The 22,437-nt window shown below is 45.6% G+C and overlaps 1 protein-coding gene across 2 annotated transcripts in view; it reads right to left on the bottom strand.

Annotated features, from left to right (window-relative positions):
• Positions 1-22,437, bottom strand: part of LDLRAD3 (low density lipoprotein receptor class A domain containing 3) — a 274,062-nt gene that overhangs the window by 196,527 nt on the left and 55,098 nt on the right. The window contains exon 1 of one of the 2 annotated variants that reach the window (XM_070804048.1): positions 5,573-5,724. The exons of the other annotated variant lie outside the window; for it this stretch is intronic. The gene's annotated coding sequence lies outside the window, so the exon portion shown is untranslated. Of the gene's footprint in view, positions 1-5,572; positions 5,725-22,437 lie in introns of those variants that run through there. 2 annotated transcript variants of the gene reach the window in all.

Genomic DNA, 22,437 nt, shown 5'->3' with positions numbered 1-22,437 from the left:
CATATGCTCCTCCCTCCCTCTGTTGATCTTCCCCCTCTAAGGTCACCCCTTATCGTGATGTCTTACAGACTTGGCATCTGCAAACTATCAACAGGCCCTACTTTCAGATATCTGTCCAATCACCTTCGGTTTTAGCTTTTGCTTCCTGACCATCGGGTCTGCAGGCTCCGTGAAGAACAAAACAAGACATATACAGGTATATGTACAGACACACACAAACTTAGTGTTCCCACCTGCAGATCTCAACTCGGCTTTCCCCTAAAACCTCCCTGGAGAATGAACACACCTCTTCCCATTCCCTGGTGCCAACACACATCATGTTACAAGGCCACTGAAGACAATCATCTGCTTTCCCGTTGACTTGCTCTTTCAAATGCACATGAACATCTCATGCATGGGCACGTGTAAAGCACCAAGTGAGCAGGTCCACCAGGATTAGTTTCTCAGCAGCCCTGAAAAATCCCTGCAGGTCCTTTCGACCCCAGACCACTCCTCGTGGTGGTACTGGTGTTGGATGGAACCAGACACATCTGCCTCGAGCACTGCCCAGAGCCATTTGGTTCTCATCAAACCAACTGCTTCCCGCTAGAGCTGTCTGGGGAGCATCCTAGCTGTCAGCAGGGTGGGAGGATTCACACGTGGACGTCCGAGCCTGGTGTGAGGATGGGCCTCTGCCTCCACGTGCAGAAGCTGGACCAGGTCTCCAGCTGTGTCAAGACTCTGCACAGCAACCTGCCCGCCCTGAGAGCTCATTCTAAGAACCCCAATCTCTGCATATCTACCTGTTCAAAGAAGATACAGCCCAGGGACATAGGGGAGAAGCTATAAAATGACTCATGGGTTCGGCCCAGGGATGACACCCTTGGCATTCATACATCTCATTTTTACACAGATTTCATGGGGCTTCCCTTGTGGCTCAGACTGTAAAGAATCTGCCTGCATTGCAGGCCACCTGGGTTCGATCCCTGGGTTGGGAAGATCCCCTGAAGAAGGGAATGGCAACCCATTCCAGTAGTCTTGCCTGGAGAATCCCAAGGACAGAGGAGCCTGGGAGGCTACAGTCCACTGGATCGCAAAGAGTCGGACACGACTGAGCAACTAACACTTTCACTTTCATATTTACACATACACCATATTATATTTACACTGACCCTGAAGGAAGGTGGGGTGTAAGTTTCCCACAGGAATGATTTATGGATGGAGTGAGTCACCTGGACAGTGAGCAAGCTGAGCTGTCTGCCCAGCATCTGCGCTTCACTCTACATTCCCATTTGCCTCTCTCGTGCAATGCAGAGCAGCAGCCACTACAAAGTGACAAATCCTTGTTTCCTTCTTAAAATGAGTGAGCAAAGAAAGCCAATGGCTAGTATTAATGAGGCAAGCAAAGAGAAAAGCAAAGAGGTCTAAGAAAAGGACAGCTCTTCACCAGGAAATAGCTGTATAAATTATTTTCATACTGTATTTATAGCCTCATTAAGGGCCCGAAGCTGTTACTTACATTTTTTAGTTATGCTTCATTGCGTTTCATGAGGAAAATTATATCCCAGCGGCATTAACATTGTGGGGATTTGCAGAGCTGGCAGGATGCGGCCTTTGTGAGGCCCAAGGTCCATGACTCAGGGGCTGGACAGCAACACTGGGGTATGCTGTTCCTGGGGTGGGGTTGATTCTCAAAGGTGAGTTCTGAGCTCCACCCTCCATCCTGGTCCCCAACCCTCACATGCCCTTGAGAAGTTGATTATTGACTTCTCACTCCGGAAAATCTAACATCTACTGACATTAGCACCTGGCAGAAGTCTAACATCCGCTCTCTTCCTCGGTCTTCACAGTAGTCCTCTGAAATAGGCTCCACACCCATTTTGCAAACCAGAAATCAGACTGAAGACAAAACTCAGTACAGGGATCTGCCAGTGTTTTGGGTCAGACAGTAAATATTTTAGGCTGTGCGGTACAGAAGGCCAAATTAAAGATATTACACCAGTACTTATAGAAGAGGAGAAAAAACAGTTTTGTACACAACTTTTAGCGATGCGATTCAAAATACTGACATAACAATCGAGAGCAATGTTTCTGTAGCGCAAGTCTACTAATGAAGAGAACAGAATTCTTCTGGGCGGGGAAGGGCACATGGCCGAAGTTCAAAGTTGGAATCCCCTATCATTAAAAGCTACTGCAAATGTTTAAGTTTTCTCAACCACTTTAAAAGGGTAAAAACCATTCTGAGTTTGGGCCCCTGGGCCATAGTTTGCATACTCTTAAGCAAGAAAGTAGGTCTGCCTAAAATTTCAAAATGGAAGAGGCACTCAATCCAAAGGGTCTTCCTCTCTATGTCATCACACCTCCAACACTCTAAAACAATTCCTTTGGTTTAGTGGCTGCCCTCACCACCACCACAAAGGCAGGGATCTCTGCTGCCCTACGTCCTCAGCAAGTGCCAGGCACCCGGCAGACATGCAGGAAATGCTTGTTGACTGCATGAGCGATGACTCCTAAGGATACTTCCAGTTCTGACACGCTCAGGTTCTGTGAATTTATCTAAACCCTACCTGAACCTATTTATGTGTGCTCAGTAGTGTCCAACTCTTTGCAACCCCATGTACTGCAGCCTGCCAGGTTTCTCTGTCCATGGAATTTTCCAGGCAAAAATACTGGAGCAGGTTGCATTTCCTACTCCAAGGGATCTTCTCGACCCAAGGATCAAAGCCACGTCTCTTGTGTCTTCTGCAGTGGCAGATTCTTAACCACGGCACCACTTGGGAAACCCGAATCTATTTATACTTCTGTGCAAAAAGCAATGGGTAATGAGATTGGTTCTGTAAAACATTCCTGAGCTCCCACGAGGGAAGAAGAGAAACAAAGAACTTTTCTGGATGAACTTCTATGGGCACTTGCTCTTTTTTCACACACGCTGAGTCCTCACCAAGGGTGACCTGCATGGCAGGCCTGGGTGAGAACCTAGCCTCATGTGCCTTTTGTCTTTTCAGCTTCAATCGACAGCAGCAGCAGGAAGTAAAAATCAGGCAGTGAAGATAAACCGAAGGACAAGAGAAGGGACAACTTTATAACCAATTCATCAGGCTTGAAGATAAGCCAGGCTTCAGAGAGGACCAATCAATTCTACACTTCAGCACCTCTCAGAAACAGCCAAAGGGTCAAGAAGAGGGGAATTTATCTCCAACTCCAAGGTCAGCACAGCCCCATCTGGCCCAGGACAGGTGCAGCCATGCCTACAATCCTTAGAAACCATTGTGCAGCCTATACAGACACACCCAAGGCAAGCATGGAAAGTCGCACAGCAAACCAAGAAATAAGGCCAGAAAAGCAAAATGAGCTTCATTTAGGCCCCAAAGCATACCCTGATGAGCACATGGTAAGGAAGGATTTCTAAAAGAAGAGTCAAAAGAGCACAAGTCATTAAAAGTGATAAATATGACTGCATTAAAGTGGAAAACATCTGGTTATTAAAAGATGCTATAAACGAAGTTAAAAGATAAGCAACTAACTGGAAATGGTATCTGCCATATATATAACCCACAACGATCCATATTCAGGATTTTCTTATAAGACTATATATGGAAACATAGACCACCCAACAGAAAACTGGTCAGAGCATAGAAATGAACAGTTATGTTCCCAGATGAGAAAACTCAAATAGCTGCTTCAGACAAACTCAAACTCACTTGTCATCAGAGCATGATAAATGAAACAAAGGAGTTCTCTTTCACACTCACCAGACTTGCAAAGATTTGAAGTCTGATATTCTCACGTGGCACAATGATGGGTTACATACAATGTGAACTCCCAGCTACAGGTGTGGAATAGCACAGAAGAGCCTTTTAGCAATGCCGGGTGAGGCTGAAGGTGTACCAGGGCTTTAACCCAGCTGATCCTCTTCTGGTACCTACTCCAGGCCTGAGGCAAGCATGCACAGGACAGGAGCAACAGAACCTTCACGGTGGCTCTGTTGTAATACAAAACTGCGAGACACAACAAAGTCATCAAAACGAGAATGGAAGTAGAATCCAGTCCATTCAAAGCCGTGGACTAATTGTCCAGGCTGGAATTTAATGAACTGGGGTGGTGCAAATCACCAAGGGGCAATCTGAGAAAGCTGATGCTTAATGAAAAAAGTGAGTAGCGGAATATACCTTGAAGTACATGCTACTTCATCGAAGAACACGGTACTCTAACAGACACATCCAGATGTGAAGGTATTTTTGAAAATGTGCAGGAAAGGAAGATATCAGATTCAGGATAGTGGTTACCCTCTGTCGAATGGGGTCAGAGGGTACTCAATGAACTTCAACTGTAAGATTTCTTTCTTTCAAGCAGTCTGAAGTAAGCACAACAAAATATCAGAGTTTAATGGAGCTGGGTGGAAAGCACATAGGCTTTCTTTGTGTTATTCTTGGTCCTTTTCCCATCCTTTAAAATATGTTTCATTAATAAAATTTATTATAAAGACCAAATATTATGCTAATATTTGAGAAAAGTCTATGAAAGACATATGGAACTGTTTATCACTAGTATTCTAGCATCAAAAACTTCATCAACTATAAAAGGAGGAGAGAGAAAAGGGGGCAAGTGCTCACACAGAGGAAAAAAATTGCAAGGACATTTCATCTGAGAGATTCAGTCTGTTACGAACTCTTTTCATTTTCTGAAAGGCAGCAACAGTTGCAGCGCAGAAGCGGATTGTAGAGGAAAAAAATAAACACTTTTCACAAGACAGATTTACCCACCCAACTCACTAAGGCATGACATTCCAAAAATAAAAATAACAAGGGTCAGCCAGGTCAGATATTTTATAAATACTAACTCCCTGAGATGTCAGGGTGGGAAGAAGCCACAGGAAAGCTTGCTTTCTCAGAATAGTCCATGACATCTGCCTCCTTACTCCACCCCATTCCCCATCATGAGGCTGCAGAAGGCTGAGCAAACGTGGGCTAAGCTGGGGCAGCCAAGGCTTTGATTTGGTATGCCCCATCACCATTGCCAAATGTGTGATTCTCTTACCACTGTTAACTAGCCGTGTGACTTCAGACAGGTAAGTTACCCTCTCTGAGCTGGAATTTTCCACTCACGAAACTGGGGTGACCCTACCTCCCTATCAGGGTTGCTGAGGGATTAGTGTAGTTGCTAAATCATGTCCGACTCTTTGCGACCCCATGGATTGTAGCCCACCAGGATCCTCTGTCCATGGGATTTCCCAGGCAAGAATACTGGAGTCGTTGCCATTTCATTCTCCTGGGGATCTTCCTAACCCACAGATCAAACCTGAGTCTTCTGTATGGCAGCAGATTCTTTACCACTGAGCCAACTGGGAAGGGATATAATACATACATACCCACACATATATAATACATTATATATATATATATAATAGAGAGATAAAGTAAATATAATAGTGTAGGCAGCATACACTGAGAGTTCAATAACAGTTCTAGCCTGTGACTCCTTCCTTCCCTCCACCATCGCCCTGCCTCTCCTCCTAGGGCAGGTTCCGTAGTGGTAACTCAGACAAGGCTGAGCCCCCTTCCTCCCTCCGCCTCCTTAGAAAGGGCACACAGACCGAGCAGGCGGAGCTGGTTGGCTGGCTGAGACCAGTGTCACTTAGGTCCAGAACAGTAGACTTTGAAGATAGTCACGAGGTTTTAAGAATTCACAATGCGATGCTGACCGCGTATTCTAACACACGACAGTCTCAGTTTCACTATTCCTAAGAAATAATTAACCCTCCACTGATCATTCCTAAGGCTCTTTAACAGCAGCCAAGCTATATTCATGAGCCAACCCTTCCAAACCACGTGGTTATGAAACAGGTCAAAGGTGAAAGGCACATGGGATTTCACCGTTGGAATCTGGGGGTGAAACTTCATCTCTTGGGGTCTCAGGTACCCTGGCTGTAAAATAAAGTAGTAACAGATGACGTCCAAGTTCCCTTCCAGCTCTTGACCACTCATTCTTGCTTCCGTGGACACACCCTCGGTCCCTGAGGCAGGCGAACATTTGCCATCTGCCCATCCTAGATACGTTCTCTAGCATTTAAAACTAATACCCGGGGTTTACACAGAGCTCCTCTGCTGAAGGTCAAAAAACATTCCCGCAAGGCAGGTACTAAAGGCAGTTCCTCCTTTTCAAACACAAAGACACTAAGACTCAGAGGTCAGCCAGGGATGGAATTGGCCAGAGAACTCAGGTTCCAGTCCCTGGGGGAGATTTAACTCTTGTCACCACATTTTAGGACTCTGACTTCCTGCATCATCCCCCATGGAGATGGTCTCCCAACTCCCCTGCCCCAGGAGAAAATAATATCTAAAGTCACAAACCAGATCTGCCCTCCCCCATTCCCTGTGGAGTCAAGGGCTCCCTGGTTCCCTGCAATCATCCACAATTTTCCATCACGTCTCAGAAAATGAACGACTGTCTGGCTTATCACTTCCGATTAGGAGAGGAACTCTGCCAGGGAAATCAAAAACGCTAGCCTGTTACCACCAAGCAAGGGGGGAATACATATTAACTGGTGCGTCTTTTTAAATTTTCTTAAGCAGCTTAATCCATTAAACCTGTCCGTCCTGCTTCTACAATCTGCTCACGTGAGTACCTCCCTCCGTGCTCAGCGCGCCGACAGGCCCTCCATCAGGAGAAATTAGCTGACTTCTTGAGCAAACGATGTTTGTACATCCAGCAAGTGCCAGAATTAAGCAGTATTTACGGCTGGAGTCCCGCTTCAGTCTGCATGTCTGAATGAGCGCTGATTTCAGAGGGAGCCACTCATCTTTGCAAGAGATTTGTCAGATTTGGAAAGGACAAAGGGCTGAAACCTTGCAGGCGAACCTGTTCGGATTCTCCACATTGTGAAGGGTAGTTTATGATGGCCCAGAAAACAATCCAAATTAAACTGAAAGAGGGATCCATTTCAGAGCTGGTTTCTTTCAGGTCAGCCCTAAAGCCCACAAACTTTAAATTCTAATTCCACTCTACCTAAGCTCAGGGGGATGGCTTAAGTCCTCTGTGCCTCAGTTTCCTCATCTATAAAATAAAGATGGACCAAACAGGAGCTCGATAAGCTCCCGAGGGTGGTCTAAGAGCTGTTGTCCCTCGTGGTATTGGACTCATATACAGTCCCAGACTTGAAAACATTTCAACTCTTATTGTTTATCATTTGGACCAGAAAACCTCTTACAGAAAAAAAAGAAAAAAGATACGTATACTAAAAATTCAGTTGAAGCTTCCGGCATTTTCAGACATTTTATGACAGCACGCAGACTGGGGCCATAGATGAGCCAGAGTTCATGTGTTAGAAGTATTATTATCCACTATTAAAGAATGACTATTATATAAAGACTAGATGTAATGTAGGCAGAGACTATGTCATTACACAAGACATATCATTATAAGGTAGTTACATGATTAATAATTAGAGGAAAGGTGATCTCAAGTGCAAAAGAATCCACCTTAAACTGAAGAAGATAGAATCCTACTCGGTGAGATGAGAGACTGAGAGACGGGAGCTGCTCATTAAGAAAGGATTTTTGATAACCTGAAGAGGCCCGCCACGTGGCTCCGGTTGAGGTTCGCACAGCGCTCTGATAACAGGTGCAGCTCAGCACCAGGACACTGGAAAGAAGTCAAAGGCTTGGTGAACGCAGAGACCAGCATCGCCTTTCAGCAGGCTCAGCCCCTAGAGTCTGCATGCTCTTCACCCTCTGACACCCAGCTGGTTCCTGCCCCCTTTGCTTTCCTGGATCTATTTTCGCAAAGTCCCCAGGGGCCTCCCAACTGATGAATCCGAGAGCTATTTATTAATTTATTTCACTGAAAAATAGTTGATTTACAACGCTGTGTTGGATTCTGGTGTACAGCAAAGAGATTCAGTTGTGTGTGAGTATGTATATATATTCTTTTTCATATTCTTCTCCACTATGGTTTGTAGATACTGAATACGGTTCCCTGTGCCGTACAGTAAGACCTTGTTTATCCATTCTGTATATGTCAGTGCGCATCTGCTAGGTCCATACTCCCAATTCAACCCTCCCCACCCCTCTTCCCTTCTGAAAACCACAAATCTGTTCTCCATGCCTGTGAGTCTGTTTTGGTTCATAGATAGGTTCATTTGCAACATAGTTTAGATTCCACGTATAAGTGACGTAGTATAGTATCTGTCTTTTTCTTTCTGATCATTATCTTAGTATGATAATCTCTAGGTACCTCCATGTTGCTGCAAATTGCATTATTTCAGTCTTTTTTATGGATGAGTAATATTCCATTGTACATCTGTTGATGGACACTTAGGTTGCTCCTTGTCTTGGCTATTGAAAATAATGCTGCTATGAACATAAGCGTTCATGCAGCCTTTCAAATTGTAGTTTCATCCAGATATGTCCCCCAGGAGTGGGATTATTGGAGCATATGGCAACTCTATTTCTGGTTTTTGGAGGAACCTCCATACTGTTCTCCATAGTGACTACATCAATTTACATTCCCACCAACAGTGTAGGAGGCTTCCCTTTTTTTCCACACTCTCTCCAGCATTTGTTATCTAAAAGCTACTTTCAGTCTTTATCTGGCACACGACCAGGCTGCACTGGATAACCTGGACGGCTCCCTCCTCCTGAAACTCTGTTCCCTCGGCCTCACCAACATGATGTTCTCCAGTTCCCCCATCTTCCCCACACTCCTGGCTCTCTGATCATTCCTCCTCCATCTCCTTGAAGGCTTCTCTCACTCCACCCACCCCTCTTTCACCTCCAGAGTTGTGTCTCCCATTTCTTGAATGACAGAGTCATCTTCCCTGGATAAGCTCTCTTGTCTGCCATGAGGGTCAACTTCCAGCTCAGCTCTCTTCCCTTCAACTTCATCCTCCACCCACAACTGCACGCTTCCACCCACTACTGCCCAAGACACCCTGTTCCAGGCATCAACTCAGCATGTTTCGAACAGAACTCTGGATTTTTCTTCGAAACCTGCCCCTCCTGTATCACTCAGTATCTCAGTTGGTAGACTGGCCAACCATCCCTCCCCCTTTACTTCCACCCACGTCGATCAACCAATGTAAAACACTTTTCACTTGCATCTTTCCTCACCATTCGTACCACTCACAACCCTAGTTCGAATACTTCTCTCTTGCCTTTATGGCTTTGCATTAATAGCTTCCTCGCTGGCTTTCCAAAGTCCAGTCTTGACCTCTAAGAGGCATCCTTCATGTAACTGTAGAGCAAACCTGATCACATCCCTCACTGTCATTCCATGGAGGGTAGGGCCACGGCCCTGGGGTCAGCACAGGCGGGGTGCATGTCCTGGCCTGCCCACCTCTCCCATGGCCCTAACATGCAGGTCACTTTGCAAGCTCCCCTATCAGAACTTTCAACATAACTGACGCAAATGTCTATCTCTCCCCTTCTCACAATACCCACTGTTTGTGTGCCAGTCTTCCCACAAAACCCCATGAGCAACTTTCACACCAAGGGAGGGAAAATGTCCTAATGTAGCCCAGAGCCAAGGACAGAATGTTGAAATGAGAGAGGGTGGGAGGCACGAAGTGTGTGGGTGTATAGAAATATGGATGGCTGCTTCTGCGGGCTATCATATTCTGAATAGCCTCTCGCTCAACATTTTGTGGATGATTCCTGCAAGTTAAAATTATTCCTCAATCATATGGACAGTCCACATTTGTATGCAGCTTAAGATTTATGGAATGAAGACATGTTTCTTCATGCTCAGATAACAATTTGATCTCAACTCAATTATCTGAAAAATGGGAGCAGGGGAGCAGGATTCCCCAGTAATTTCATTCCTATTACTGTTATTGCGCTCCTTTCTGAGAAGTCCATGGGCTCAGGGATTTTCTACAGAGCCGTCTTCACTTCTAGATTCACTTGAGCTTAAATGGATAATTCTCCATGGCTCAAAGTAAAAATTCCTACACGGCCCATCCTTTGACGGTAACCTCCGCAGGTAAGAATTGGCCTCCAGGACTCTTGGGCGTGAGAACTCTGTCTAGGGCATGTGCTGTCAGCAACAGCTGACACAGTTGTCGGGGACACAGGAATGACAACATTCTGCGATGACCCATTCTCTCAAGAGCCTGCTCACAAGAAATCAAGGTTCCTGGGAGAGAAGAATCAGGCCCAGATGCATCCAGGCACTGATAACACGCACAGAGTCAGGCCCCCTTCTGCTTCTGCTCTGTGCTGGGTTGCAGGCAGCCTCAGGCAAGCCTTCGGGCTTCCACCCGGGGGAGGTTGATTCCCCTTTCACCGCAGTGAATCTCAAACCATCAGCACTCCACACACTTGGCCTTTGTTTGTTTCTTTCCGTATCCAGGGAGCAGTGACAGCTGCACCGAAGACAGTGGCATTGGGGGCTGGGACTCTCACCCAGAGCAGACAAGGAGGCAAGCCCTCTGCTACTGGAGCAGCGTGGGTGGCCTGGAGAAATGGAGGGGTCTAAGGGGTTCTGTCAAAGGTGTCCTGCCATCCAAGGTCTCGAGAACACGGGGACTTGGGCCCCCAGCCACCTCCATTCCTGGAAACCCTGGCCTCCTTGGAACAAACAACCCAGTCTGCTTATCAGCATGGGAGGTGGCTACCCTCCACGGGCTCTGGACGTGGAAGGAAAAATCCTGGCTCCATGTGAACCTGCCAAGATAGTTTAGGGAGCAGCACCCATCTAGGAAATGCCAGCAGAATGAAGAAACACCACGAGCCAGAACTGCCAACAGAGCTCGAGAGACTCTCCCTATCTCTCCTTTTGTCGATCATGGGTCTTTACGCTAAAGACTGGAGTGGCCTCGGTCTTTAAACAAGGCAAGGAATTCAGCTTCTCACTGAACATCCACAGTAATCAGCTCCAACAGGAACCAACCCCTGTCTGGCACTGTTCTCTTTCCAGGGCACATCACCACCCACCCCATGCTGCACCAACGATAATGCAGTTACAGACAGCCGGGACTCTCCAGCTAAGAGGAAAATTTGCACCTAATTAGATAAAAACAAAACAGAAAACCAAAACCTTTAATCAGCGCCAAAAAGAAGATGGACTACTTGATCTTTTGTGGAGCTTTATAGCCTGGAAAGCCCATCAAGATGATTTTTTCCTAAACGTTATCTTTCAGAACAATCCTCTGTGTCCCTATTTACAAAGAACTTAAAAATTCATAAGGAAATCTCAAACAAACCAAAGGGAAAACAGATACAGGAAATAAACAAGCATGTCACAAAAAATGCAGGTGGCTAATAGAAAAAAAGATGCACAACCTCAATGGCAATTAAACAAATGCAAATGGAAATGCAATTTTTAAAAACAATCTGATCAGCAAAAGTTAATAAGATGGATAATACTGAGCTGACGTGGCTGTGCGTGGCTCTAAGGACACTGGCACACTGATACTACTGGGGGGAAAATCAGTTGGTACCAGCTCTCTGGGGCTATTTGGCAGTGCCCAGCAATATTTAATATGCGCTTATCTTTGGATTCACTGGTTTCATTTCTAGGAATCTATCCTTAGGAATGCATGTGTGCTAAGTCACTTAAGTCATGCCCAACTCTTTGTGACCCCATGGACTGTAGACCACACGCTCCTCTGTCCATGGAATTCCTCAGGCAAGAATACTGGAGTGGGTAGCCATAACCTTCTCAAGGGGATCTTCCTGACCCAGGGATAGAACCTACGTCTCTTGCACTGCAGGCGGATTCTTTACCGCTGAGCCATTGGGGAAGCCCATCCTTAGGAATATATTAATATAAATGCATAGAGAAACACGCAGAAGGCTGGTTTTCCTTTACGTGGTTATTTGCAAAAGCTCAAAACTTTGAAGAACTTAAACATCTACCAAGCAGGAGATGGGTAAATATGATATGGCATACCCACCAAGAACACTACAGGCTTTAAAAAAAAAAAAAACCCAGCAGCCAGAATGTACTGACATGGAAGAATATCTACAATATAGGCAGAGGAGAGAAAGCAAGGTGCAGAACAGTATATATAGCATAATCCATTTTTGTTTATCTCTAGAGATGTATGTGGTAATATATAAGCCCCATTTACATCTGCAGGTCTTAGAACATACACTCTGAGGGAAAACAGTGAGATGTCCTTTCAAAATATGGGTTATATTTTCTATTAGCATCTTTTTCTTAAAAAAAAAAACAAATTTATTAAAATATCACCATAAGTAAATATGCCTGGAGAACTTAATGATATAAGAGTAACCACGATGATACAGGGAAGGAATTGCACAGCACTGCTCATTATCAAAATACACCCCTCCACAAACACAACCACGGAGAGGATGAGAGAGATTGGCTCCTTCAACTTTCAGAAGCAAAAGCCAAAAGGACAAGGTCATCCTTCTATTCAAGAATTTACAAAATATTAAAAAAGGCAAAGCATGCCTTAAAACTTACGAGGAACAACTTTGGGTAAGAGGACTTTTATGTAGTTATGAAACTGATAGCCCCAACCTTTGGCCCAAACTAATAGTAAAAAATAAAATCAAATGTTAAAACTAAGGAGGGAATCATCTGGAAAAACCTGCGGATGGCTGCTTCTTAATAAGTTATTCTGGAAAATTACCTAAGGGCTGTATTCCCCTTTATTCCCTAATAGAACAAAAATATGTTCGACAAAGAGCTGCGGCCACCCCTCCCCGGCCCCCCTCCCACCCAGCCCTTCTCCCCACAGGAGGCCCCCACCCGGTGGCCCGTGAGGGAGCGCCAGGAGCCCTGACTCTGATTAAGGGATATAAATCTAATTTGTCCTCTGCGAGGAATGTAGCAAGTCTCTCCAAGGCTTGCTGGGCTCAGTGTGAGCCCACAATTATAGCTGCTCTGGACTCCGGCTTCCACACTCCTGCGTCTTCCAGGTGGCAGCAAGCCACACTCTCTGCTGGAAGACACAGAGCTCATTCAGGGCGCCTGGAGCGAAAGCCCTGGAGCCCGGAGCCCGAGGCTGGCGGGGCGTCTGGTCACCAAGGTTTCCAAGTTGTCCCCGCAACCTCAGTGGATGGAGGGTCATCCCACAGTCCGCCTCCTGGAAAAGGGGGCGGAAATTAGATGTTTTTTAAGGTTGAGAAAAAGGAACCAGACACTTATTCTTGCCAGGTTCAAAATCAAGCAAAAGTACCCTATGGGGTTGGAAGCCAGGATCGGGGGGACCATGGGGATTCTGGGGTGCTTGGTGATGGTCTGTTTCTCCACCTGAGCCCTGGATTCCCAGGCGTGTTTGCTTCATGAAAATTCATGAGCTCTGCACTTAACATTTGTGCACTTTTCAGTCAGTGTGTTAATACTTCTGTAAAAAGTTTATTTAATAAAAAAAAAAAAAAAAAAAAAAACATCTTTTGAACGGTGGCTGGCTCACAGGCACCATCTCTGATCATTCTCAGTGGACCCTCTCCTCTCTTCCTTTCGCAGTCGGAGCCACCAGCAAACTCAGTGGTCAAAGTCAGGCCAGGTTCCTAGGTCCCCAGGCCACAATGGCATGATCTATCAACGGGTGGGGGAACGGGCAGAGGCAGAAGTGCTGAATGGAATGTCCAGCCTTTATTTTTAATTGATTTGCTCACTTTCCCTAATATCAAAACACCCCCACTACTTTTCTGCAATGACCAAAACGGCATCAGCCCCACCCCAATAAACCCCAAGCACGCAGACTTCTCAGGCCTGGCATGAGGCTCTGTGGGCCCCAGCCACTGACCCTGGCTGAAGTGCAAGCCTCCAGGAAGCATCTGCAAAGTCTGAACAACCGTTCCAGCTCGCATTCCAAAAAGAGTCTGACCCCGGGCTGGGACTCACCTTCTGGAAAGTCCATGTCATCTCCAGCTACCTTCAGCCTCATTCCCCATCTCCTTTGTGGCTCTTGTTATCACGGATATTTAGGTTTTCAATGAACTTTCCATGCAGTTACTTTGGAGGTTACCCCCTTCTTGTGTTAAATAAAAAGGTTTCTGTTTGTTTGTTTGTCTTTGACATGAAGAATAATGTAAAGTTTATAGAAAACTATATGGAGAGAAAAGCAATCCAAAAGGATGTATGTTTCATGAATCTACACATTAGGCACCTCAACACTGAAATCTCTGGGTGGGAACTCTGAATCCGCTTTCTCTCTCTCTCTCCCTTGCTATAATCGTGGTTTCAAAAAGGCGCTGCCAAGTCACCCCCACCGCTACCCACGTGTTCAGAGAGGATCTTCAGCTGCAGGGAAGGGAGGATGCTTGTAGCTCACCAGCACAGTAGGTGCCACCTCCGGAGAGCACAGCACAGAAGCAGGAGTCAACGAGAGCCCCTCACTGCCAAGGGGAGTGTCTTATTTTAAGAGCACTCCAGGCATCATCAGGGTACCAACCACACCCCCATACTGCACCCTTCCAGTAACTTCGTCCAAGAGGGCCCATCCTCTCCCAGGACGTCCTTACAGCATTTTCATGAAAGCCCAAGCTGGTGATGCCCCTATGTGTGTTCTGCACACAAGATTCCACTCCACTGCTGTCAAGCACCTCTTTGTCTGTCTGTCTGTCTCTCAGATCAGCCTCTTGTGTTCCCACAAAACAAATAGCTTTTGCTCCAACTTCTAGCCATGCCCCATGCCGCCCCCCTCCCACCCCCCTCAGAATAAACTCAATCTCCTGCCACCTCCCCGACCCCAGGAAAAATCCCAAACTTGTGTAAACACTGGGCAGACCAGCTCCAAGCTCGGACTCCGAGAGCAGGGAGGCGGTGAGGTGTGGAAAGAACACCTCAGGCGAGCCCAAGAATCACAGACCCACAGTTCAGCAACAAGTCACAGATCCAAAGATCACACCGGGAACGCCTGCAGAGAAAGAGCCAACTGAAAGCTTAACAAAAACAGCGTCGTTATTAAGGAAAAAAAATGGGGTGCCAGCAAACCCAGCCTGGCATCAGCTCTTTTCCAGGGCCTTCCAGATCCTAGCAGATAACACAGAAACACGGAACCACAGCCCAGGAGTGTAGGCAAAACTGGCCGGGGCAGTGGGGAGGAAGACAGCAAGTAACCATCACAGTCAACTCCCCAACAGGAGGGAAAATCTCCAGCACTCCCTCGGGGCTTACAAACTCGTGAGGAAAGAAGGGGTTATTTTGTAAAACACCATCCCAAGAAACAGTTCTTCAAAGTTTGTACTCATAAGTCAGCTGCCAAGAGGCTAAGGGGCCCTGCTAACAAGCACACAATTTCAGGGAAAAAAATGTCTGTTTTTACCAAACTCCCATCTGAATCAGGCACTTTCCTCTGTGCTGCTTAAAGAACATGAAAGAAGAAAGTTCAGAATCATTTCAAAAACAAAATATTGTTCAGAATGTCCACACAAATAAATCGGAACAGCATTTCCAGCTCTAAATATAGCAAATATCTATGGGCAAGTCAATAACATTTCAAAATTAATAAGTAACTTCAGAATTACAATAGAGAACTAAGAATTTAAACACTGTATAAATTTCCAGTTTTCTGTCCCCAAGCACCAGGGTTTTTTTTTTTTTTCCTACATTTTCCATCCACAGAATTTTTTTCCAGTTTCAAAATTCCCAGAGGTTCATATCTTTAAATAGAAATACAGCACTCAGAATTCCTAACCTCTAGTGAATACAGAAGGAAGAATTCCTAATCTTAGAACATAGAAGGAAGGCTAACTTTATTAATTAAAGTCAATAGTAAGAAACCATCTTCAAGGACATTAGTGACAAAAAAAAGCAGACCATAAACTCATGGATTCATGATGTTAGCAACAGGCCACCACTCAAACTTCTCTTAGAAGTGATGCCTACATTTATGAAGCGCCCACAATGTGTGAAGATCTTCACTGGTGTTTTTACACATTATTTAATCCACACTGCATCTCTACTGAGTGGCTTTTATCCCCATTTTACAGGTGAAGAAACTGAGGCTCAGGATGACAAACTAGTGAATGAGAACTGGGATGCAAATCAGCGTCGACCTAGCTCCCCAAAGCTCTCATTTTTTTTCTTAAAACCACCACTGTATTCTTAACATAGCAAAAAAAAGAAATTATTATTAAGAAAACACGACCTACAATTGCTGTGGTTCTCTCTTCACCCTTTCAAGGTCTTAATTCACGTATTATTGGAATAGTAGAACTTCTGATATACAAATCCACATGACAAGTGTTAAAAGACCATTCAGATGTGAAACTCATCTCCAAGGGCAACCACTGCATTCTCACATCTAAACCACCGTAGCCCATGTTTTCCTGGACATTTTGCCACTGCACTGGGTCCACGGAACAACATAATTAAACATTTAATCTCTACCTGTTCCCCACTGAGTGCTCTGTTGCATGGTACACAGACATTCAACTAACTGATTCATTCATTCATTCACACATAAAGAACTTACTGGACACCTAAGATAAGCCTATGAGGACCACAAGGCTGGGGCACATTCAAAGCCTACAGCTAACCAGAAGAGAGGTGTGTGCATCTAGGCAGCTGTAATGATAAAAGTTGGGATCATAAATGCCACAAGAAAGGAGTAGAAAATGGGATGTCATCAAGGAGGAAGTAATGTATTCCAAGGAAGGATGGTAGAATGCTTCATGGAATAATTCTCAGCCAGGCTGATCCTGTGGCACTCAAGTGGGAGGGGTGGGAGTAGAGGGTGTAAACTTGCATTCCAAAGAAACATTAAGCTAAGCTGAGGCACGAAAGCAAATAGTCACGAGGAACAAGAGGGAGCAGGCTGAGAAAAGCTTTAAAAGCCACACTACCGGAGTTTGGACTTTACTTTGTACACAGTGAGAAACCAACGACATCAGATTCAAGCAGGGGAGTGACAGGCGATGAGTAACGCAGGTCGGTTAACCTAGCACCCCTACCTAGACAGACACCGGGGAAGGGAAACAGTTAAGAAAAATTGATTTGGAAGCTAACTTTTAGGCATCTGTTTGGGAATCAGAGTTAGGTTTGACTTTGCTAACTCCAATATATATTCCTCCCTCTCACAAAAATTATTACAAAAAGTTGGTCAAACTTAAAGTAAATAAATATATTGAGTCTCTATTTGCTAAAGGAGGAGACAACCCAAGTCATCAATCTTTGGCTCTGGAAAACAGCAGATGGTATTTTTGGCAGCAGACCCACTGTCCTAGTTACATGTTCTGCTCAAGCTAATGCTGCACTTTGTATTTCTCCAGCCTGCATCACTGGAGGAAGGGGCAGGCATCCCACAGCCTAACAAGCAATAAAAGAAGCTGCACTGGGCTTCAAATGTGAGCACTGCGATAACCCAGGCACAAGGACATCGGAGGAGATTATACTCTTCAATCTCCAAAGCTGGTGATGTTTGGCAGGGCTGGGGGCTGGCATTTGCTGAGCACTCTATAATCAATTCAGCACTCTGTAAACAAACCTTCAAAAGACAACAACAACAGAGAGACAAGCATGGAGGAGAATCCGACAGTCCTAAGTGGTTTATGTAGGCAAAACTGGAAAATCCCTGATACTGGTTAAGATTTTTGGAAAATAGCCTCTTTATAAGATAAAAAAAAAACAAAAACAAAAAACTAGCTTTCTGAAAATTGTTTTTGTAGACCTGCCTTTTGAGGTGCTCCTTTCTGTAATAATATTAATAATAATAATGAAGAAACTCTTGCAGATGAGTGACTCATAGCATTTTCTGCATAGATTAAATCTCTGATACTTTCTGTGAGCAAACCAGTAACAGAACAAATGGCATTTGCATTTCAACAACACCAATTTACTTAGGAGGGTGCAGAGCCGGGATTATAAAGGGGTGGGAAAGCCTTCCTTTCCTGAAGAGTTTCATTTCACCCTTGCAATCCTACTTTACTCCTTTCGACAGAAACCTTGGGCAGGAGGAAAACCCATCTCTATTCTAACAGAAACTAATTTTTCAGATGTGGAAGAGAAAAATAATACAGGACTGTTTTCTGTACTTTTTTCTTAACCTTCTTTCAGCCAGGTGACCAGAACAGCCAACCAAATCTTGCCAATGGAACTCATCAGATGATATCTGATCCCAAATCAAGAGACCTAAACTGTAGTTTGGAAGTTTTTGATTTAAGGAAACAAAAATGTCAGTCTCTGAGCTGAAAAAAGGAGCTTCCTAGGAAGTGATGCCAAGAGAAGGAAATAAACTCTTCAGGGATGTTCTAGGAATAAAAAGGTGAAGCAGTCACAGATAGGAGCAGGAGAAAGCTGGCGACGTGAGAACAGTACAAAATCCATTTCTCTGGGTGCCAGGAAGCAGGATGATGTAGGGAGTGTGGAGCTGGGCCCCGATCTCAGAGTGCTGGACAAAGAAAAGACCTAAAGCAGAGACACCTGGCAGGGTCCCAGGGGAAGAAAAGGGAAGGTGGGAAAAAGCGTCCATTAAAAGAAATACAAACACTTTACCAACTCAACTCATAATCAGAGTGTAAGTGACTGCCGTAATCTCCAGAGCTGTAATTCTGCTGTGAAAACATGTTTTTAAAAATAAGGCCTCCGTGGAAATAGAAGCCCAAGCTGGAAGGCCTACAAGGAAAACAAAGCAGCACTTCTTCCTTGCACAGCACGGCTTCCTGCAGAAACGCAGCGCGTGAGGACAGATTCATTGCTGAGGAAGACAAAACAAAGGCCTCAGTTCTCTTGAACGTACTCATTAAGACTTAGCCAGTTACACACTGGTCTTTCCCAGTTGCAATCTCCCAGCCCGTAAATATTTAAGAGAAGTGCACAGGCATATGCACACACACACACACACTCCATACCTGGGCCCAAAACATGCACATACATGTAAGCACACTCGGGCCCATGCATGCATGCACACACGTGGAAAATACTCTTTCTCACTGAGCAGGAGTGGGATACCCACAGAACTGTTCATGGATTTACAATCATAATCTTGCAACAGGAGCATTTAAAGCCTCAGTCCCCACCCACAACCAACTCCCCAGGGAAGGAATCTTTCTCTCACTGTCTCTCTTTCTCTCCAGGTTCTGAATTCCTCCTCTTATTTTTCAAGCCTTCCAGAAGTCCCAAGGCCACATAAGAATTCCACCCTCTTGAAGAAACCCTGGACTTGGGATGAGCGAGGCTTTCTTTAGAGACAACCCCCGCTCCCTATCAGTGGCACCCACCACATCCAATCTGTCTCTCTCAGGCCTCCCAGTGTACACATAAATGGCTTTTGGAAAGAAAAAAGGATTTGACCCAATTTGTTTACCAATTCTGCCTGGTTGGTGAGGCCAAGCGTTCGTTACAACTGATAAATAAACTGCCCTCCCCCAACATAAATGGCACTGATGATAATTACCATTTATTGAGTGTTCCCCACGTGCCAGACGCCTTTACAAACATCTAATATTTATAACAGCCTTAATCAAAGGAATCACTAGCTCCATTTCACAAATGAGGAAGGGCTGCACGGGGAGGTGAAACAGTCTGCCCAAGGGCACACGGAGTAATTGAGGATCTAGGATTTATACAGGGCTGGGTCTGTCCACACTTTATCTTCTGCTGGAATGTTCCATCTGACCCCCCAAAAAACATGACCATAGGAAAGTCCAGTCATCTCACACACACACACATACACTAGCACCCCACAGAACAAGAAGCCTGCATGTCAGCCACAAGATTCTCCTGCAGCTTTCTCCCATCAGAAAATTTACGAGGATTTTACAAAAATCACTAGTCTGCAAAGGCTATGAAGTGACTTCCAGTTTTAAAAACTGACAAGAATCTCCCCAGAGCCAATTATTAGGGCTGATACAGCTCATAAAACAGACCATAAAACCCTCTCTGTTGGATGAGTCGTGTGTTTTCCTCTTCCAGAGGCCTGTCGGAGGGGAGAGCGCTAGACACGCCTCGCCCAGGCCTGTGGTCCACCACACCCAGGAAAGCCTGCAGACGTCGCCTCTTTCCCTCCTGGCCCTTATCAGAGCCTCTCAAATGTGTGTAAAGGAAACATCATTCACCAGCCTCCTCTACCAGAGGGTGATCTCAGATGGGTCCCAGGAGCCGGTTCTAATTTACTTAAACGATTGAGATCTCCGTCTCCCCAGTTACTCAACCCTGCAACACCGGCCAGCAGATATAATTGCGAAGCAGGTAGGCTAGACTCACCCATCTGCCGATGCGGTGCCAGCACACGTTGCAAATTACACGGTATAAATTTAGCAGGGTGGGTCTTGACACACATTCCTGCAAATTACATGTTCGCTCGCTAGTAGAAAGTTGCAATAATTACTTCGGGTGCACGCACTACGTCCACTTACTCTGGGCTTTTGGGAGCGCTGAGAGCAACTCAAGAGGAATCTACAAAGATTAAAGCTTTAAGTGTATAATGCCTGCTGGGGAGGTGGGCCTTTTCAAAAGCTCTTGGAATTGGAACTGTTAACTTTCTCCCCACAGATGGAGAGACACTCGGGCCCACTGTGTGGGGCTGAGACACAAATAGGAGATGGAGAGGGGACACTGCACGGGGGTATCAGGGAGGAGGGGAGGTAAGAGCAGCACCGGCCTCCCTGAGCTACAGTTGGTGCTTCCCCTGCAAGAAGCAGAAGGGGCATCAGTGCAGCCAGCCAGATGCAGCCGGAAGGGAGGTCTGGATCCCTAGGGCTGAGCTCACTGGAGATTTCACCCTGTGCAACGAAGCATGATCTATGTGCCAGGCATTAAGCTCAGGACACAAAACCAGCACTTGCATAGGATCCTTCACTACCGCTGCCTGAGTGGAGATGAAACTAGCACTCACTTTACAGAGGAGGAAATCGAGGCTCTGAGACTAAACACTTTGCCCAAGGTCACTTGATCAGAGTAGCGGAATCACTGGGTCTGTGTAACTCATGGTCTGAAATTCCAAGGGTTGCAGCCTCTGCTGAGGGGCAGGCAGCCCCAGATGCTCACTGAGGCTCTAAGGAAGGAGAAAATATCACATGGCCATTCAGAGCCTCCTATGTCTTGGTCACCCAGCACAGTGCCTTCACCGAGGCTGTTCTGTTGAATTCTCAGAACAACTCTGGGACATGTCCCATCCTCTCAATGGCACCCATGAAGAAATAAAGGCGGGGGAAAGTCAAGATCATCCATCTAGTAAGTTGCAGAGCCAAAATTTTAACCCACTTATATATATCCCCAAAATTCAAGGCTTTTCTCTCTAAACTGAGAGCTGAAACCCTGAGTTAACTGTACGCAGCCTTCACAATTCAGGGAGAAAAAGGATTAAAGAAGACCAAACGCGTGGGGCCAGAGCATATGCAATGGTACCACTCACAAGGTCCCAGAGCCCATGCTTCCAGCAGGATGGGGAGCGAGTGGGCTGGCTTTAAAGCCATAGCCACAGTGAACACGGGCGGCAGGTTTCGTGTTCATTTCTGACTCTGCTTGATTGGCATAACCATTCTCTCAATGACTATGATGTAACAGGACCATAATCAGGAGTCCCATGCTCTCCAGCCAAAGGGAAGCCATGTGACCTAAGCTGAACTAACAGATGGTCCCTGTGTGGAATATGACTTTTGAGAAGAGAGACAAAGACACTGAAAACACTCCATTCCCAGCAAGAAGAGGGACGTGCCAGGATCACATCTCTCCAATGCCATTCATCTCAGAGTCTCAAGCCTCTCAACTGAAGGAGCTTCCACTTTGGTAGGAAAGTAACACTGAGAAACACAGGTAATGTGGAAGCAAAGCAACACAGGATTCCCACAACAGCAAATCTGCGTGGAGTGTACACAGACACAGAAAAAGGGTATTAGGCAGGAAGGTGGGCATCTATCCCTCACTCAGATAGAAGACACTGCCTAAGCCGGTTGGATAAGCTAAGATCAGGCTCAGCCATCAGAAGAGAGACTTGTCACAGCCAGATCACTGTCTCGTAACATCTAATATTGACAAGACATTTCCTCTTAGCCATCATAATTGGGTGGGTTAATTAAACTTGGAATTCTTGAGCACTCAAGGTTACAACCTCCATCCTGACTTCAGGAAATTGCACATTCTTTGTCTTAATTGGAAATTGTATGGTTTCACCTAACAAAAATGTGTATGGTAACCTAAGAATACACGGAAGGCTCCCCTAGACCAGAGAGTTAATGAAGAAAGTTGACACAGTTACACAGGAAATGGCTGTCTCTACATTAATGCATTTATAGGAGGATGACGAACTACCACTTCATTACCTAGGTGGTCCCTTTCAGTTCTTTGTTACTAGGAAGTAAGAAGCAAGGGAGCGGGTCACCACACAGGCCCCTGACCTTCTGAGATGCTGTTTTTGAAGTGAGATTTATTGTCTAGCAGCCAAGTGAGAGTCTGGGGGGTGGAGGGGAGGCTGATGCTCAATTATGAAGACCCAGCGTGACCCTGGGTAGCTGCTAAGACAAAAAGCCAGAGCTCAGGGGGTAAAAAAGCACCAAGAGGAGATGGTGATAGCTGAGGGTACCTATGGGGCTCTTGAGAACT

This window comes from Bos indicus, chromosome 15 (genome assembly GCF_029378745.1).
Source record: "Bos indicus isolate NIAB-ARS_2022 breed Sahiwal x Tharparkar chromosome 15, NIAB-ARS_B.indTharparkar_mat_pri_1.0, whole genome shotgun sequence".
NCBI lineage: Eukaryota > Metazoa > Chordata > Mammalia > Artiodactyla > Bovidae > Bos > Bos indicus.
The sequence above is the reverse complement of the archived record's forward strand: the minus strand, read 5'-3'. Positions and strand labels throughout refer to the sequence as shown.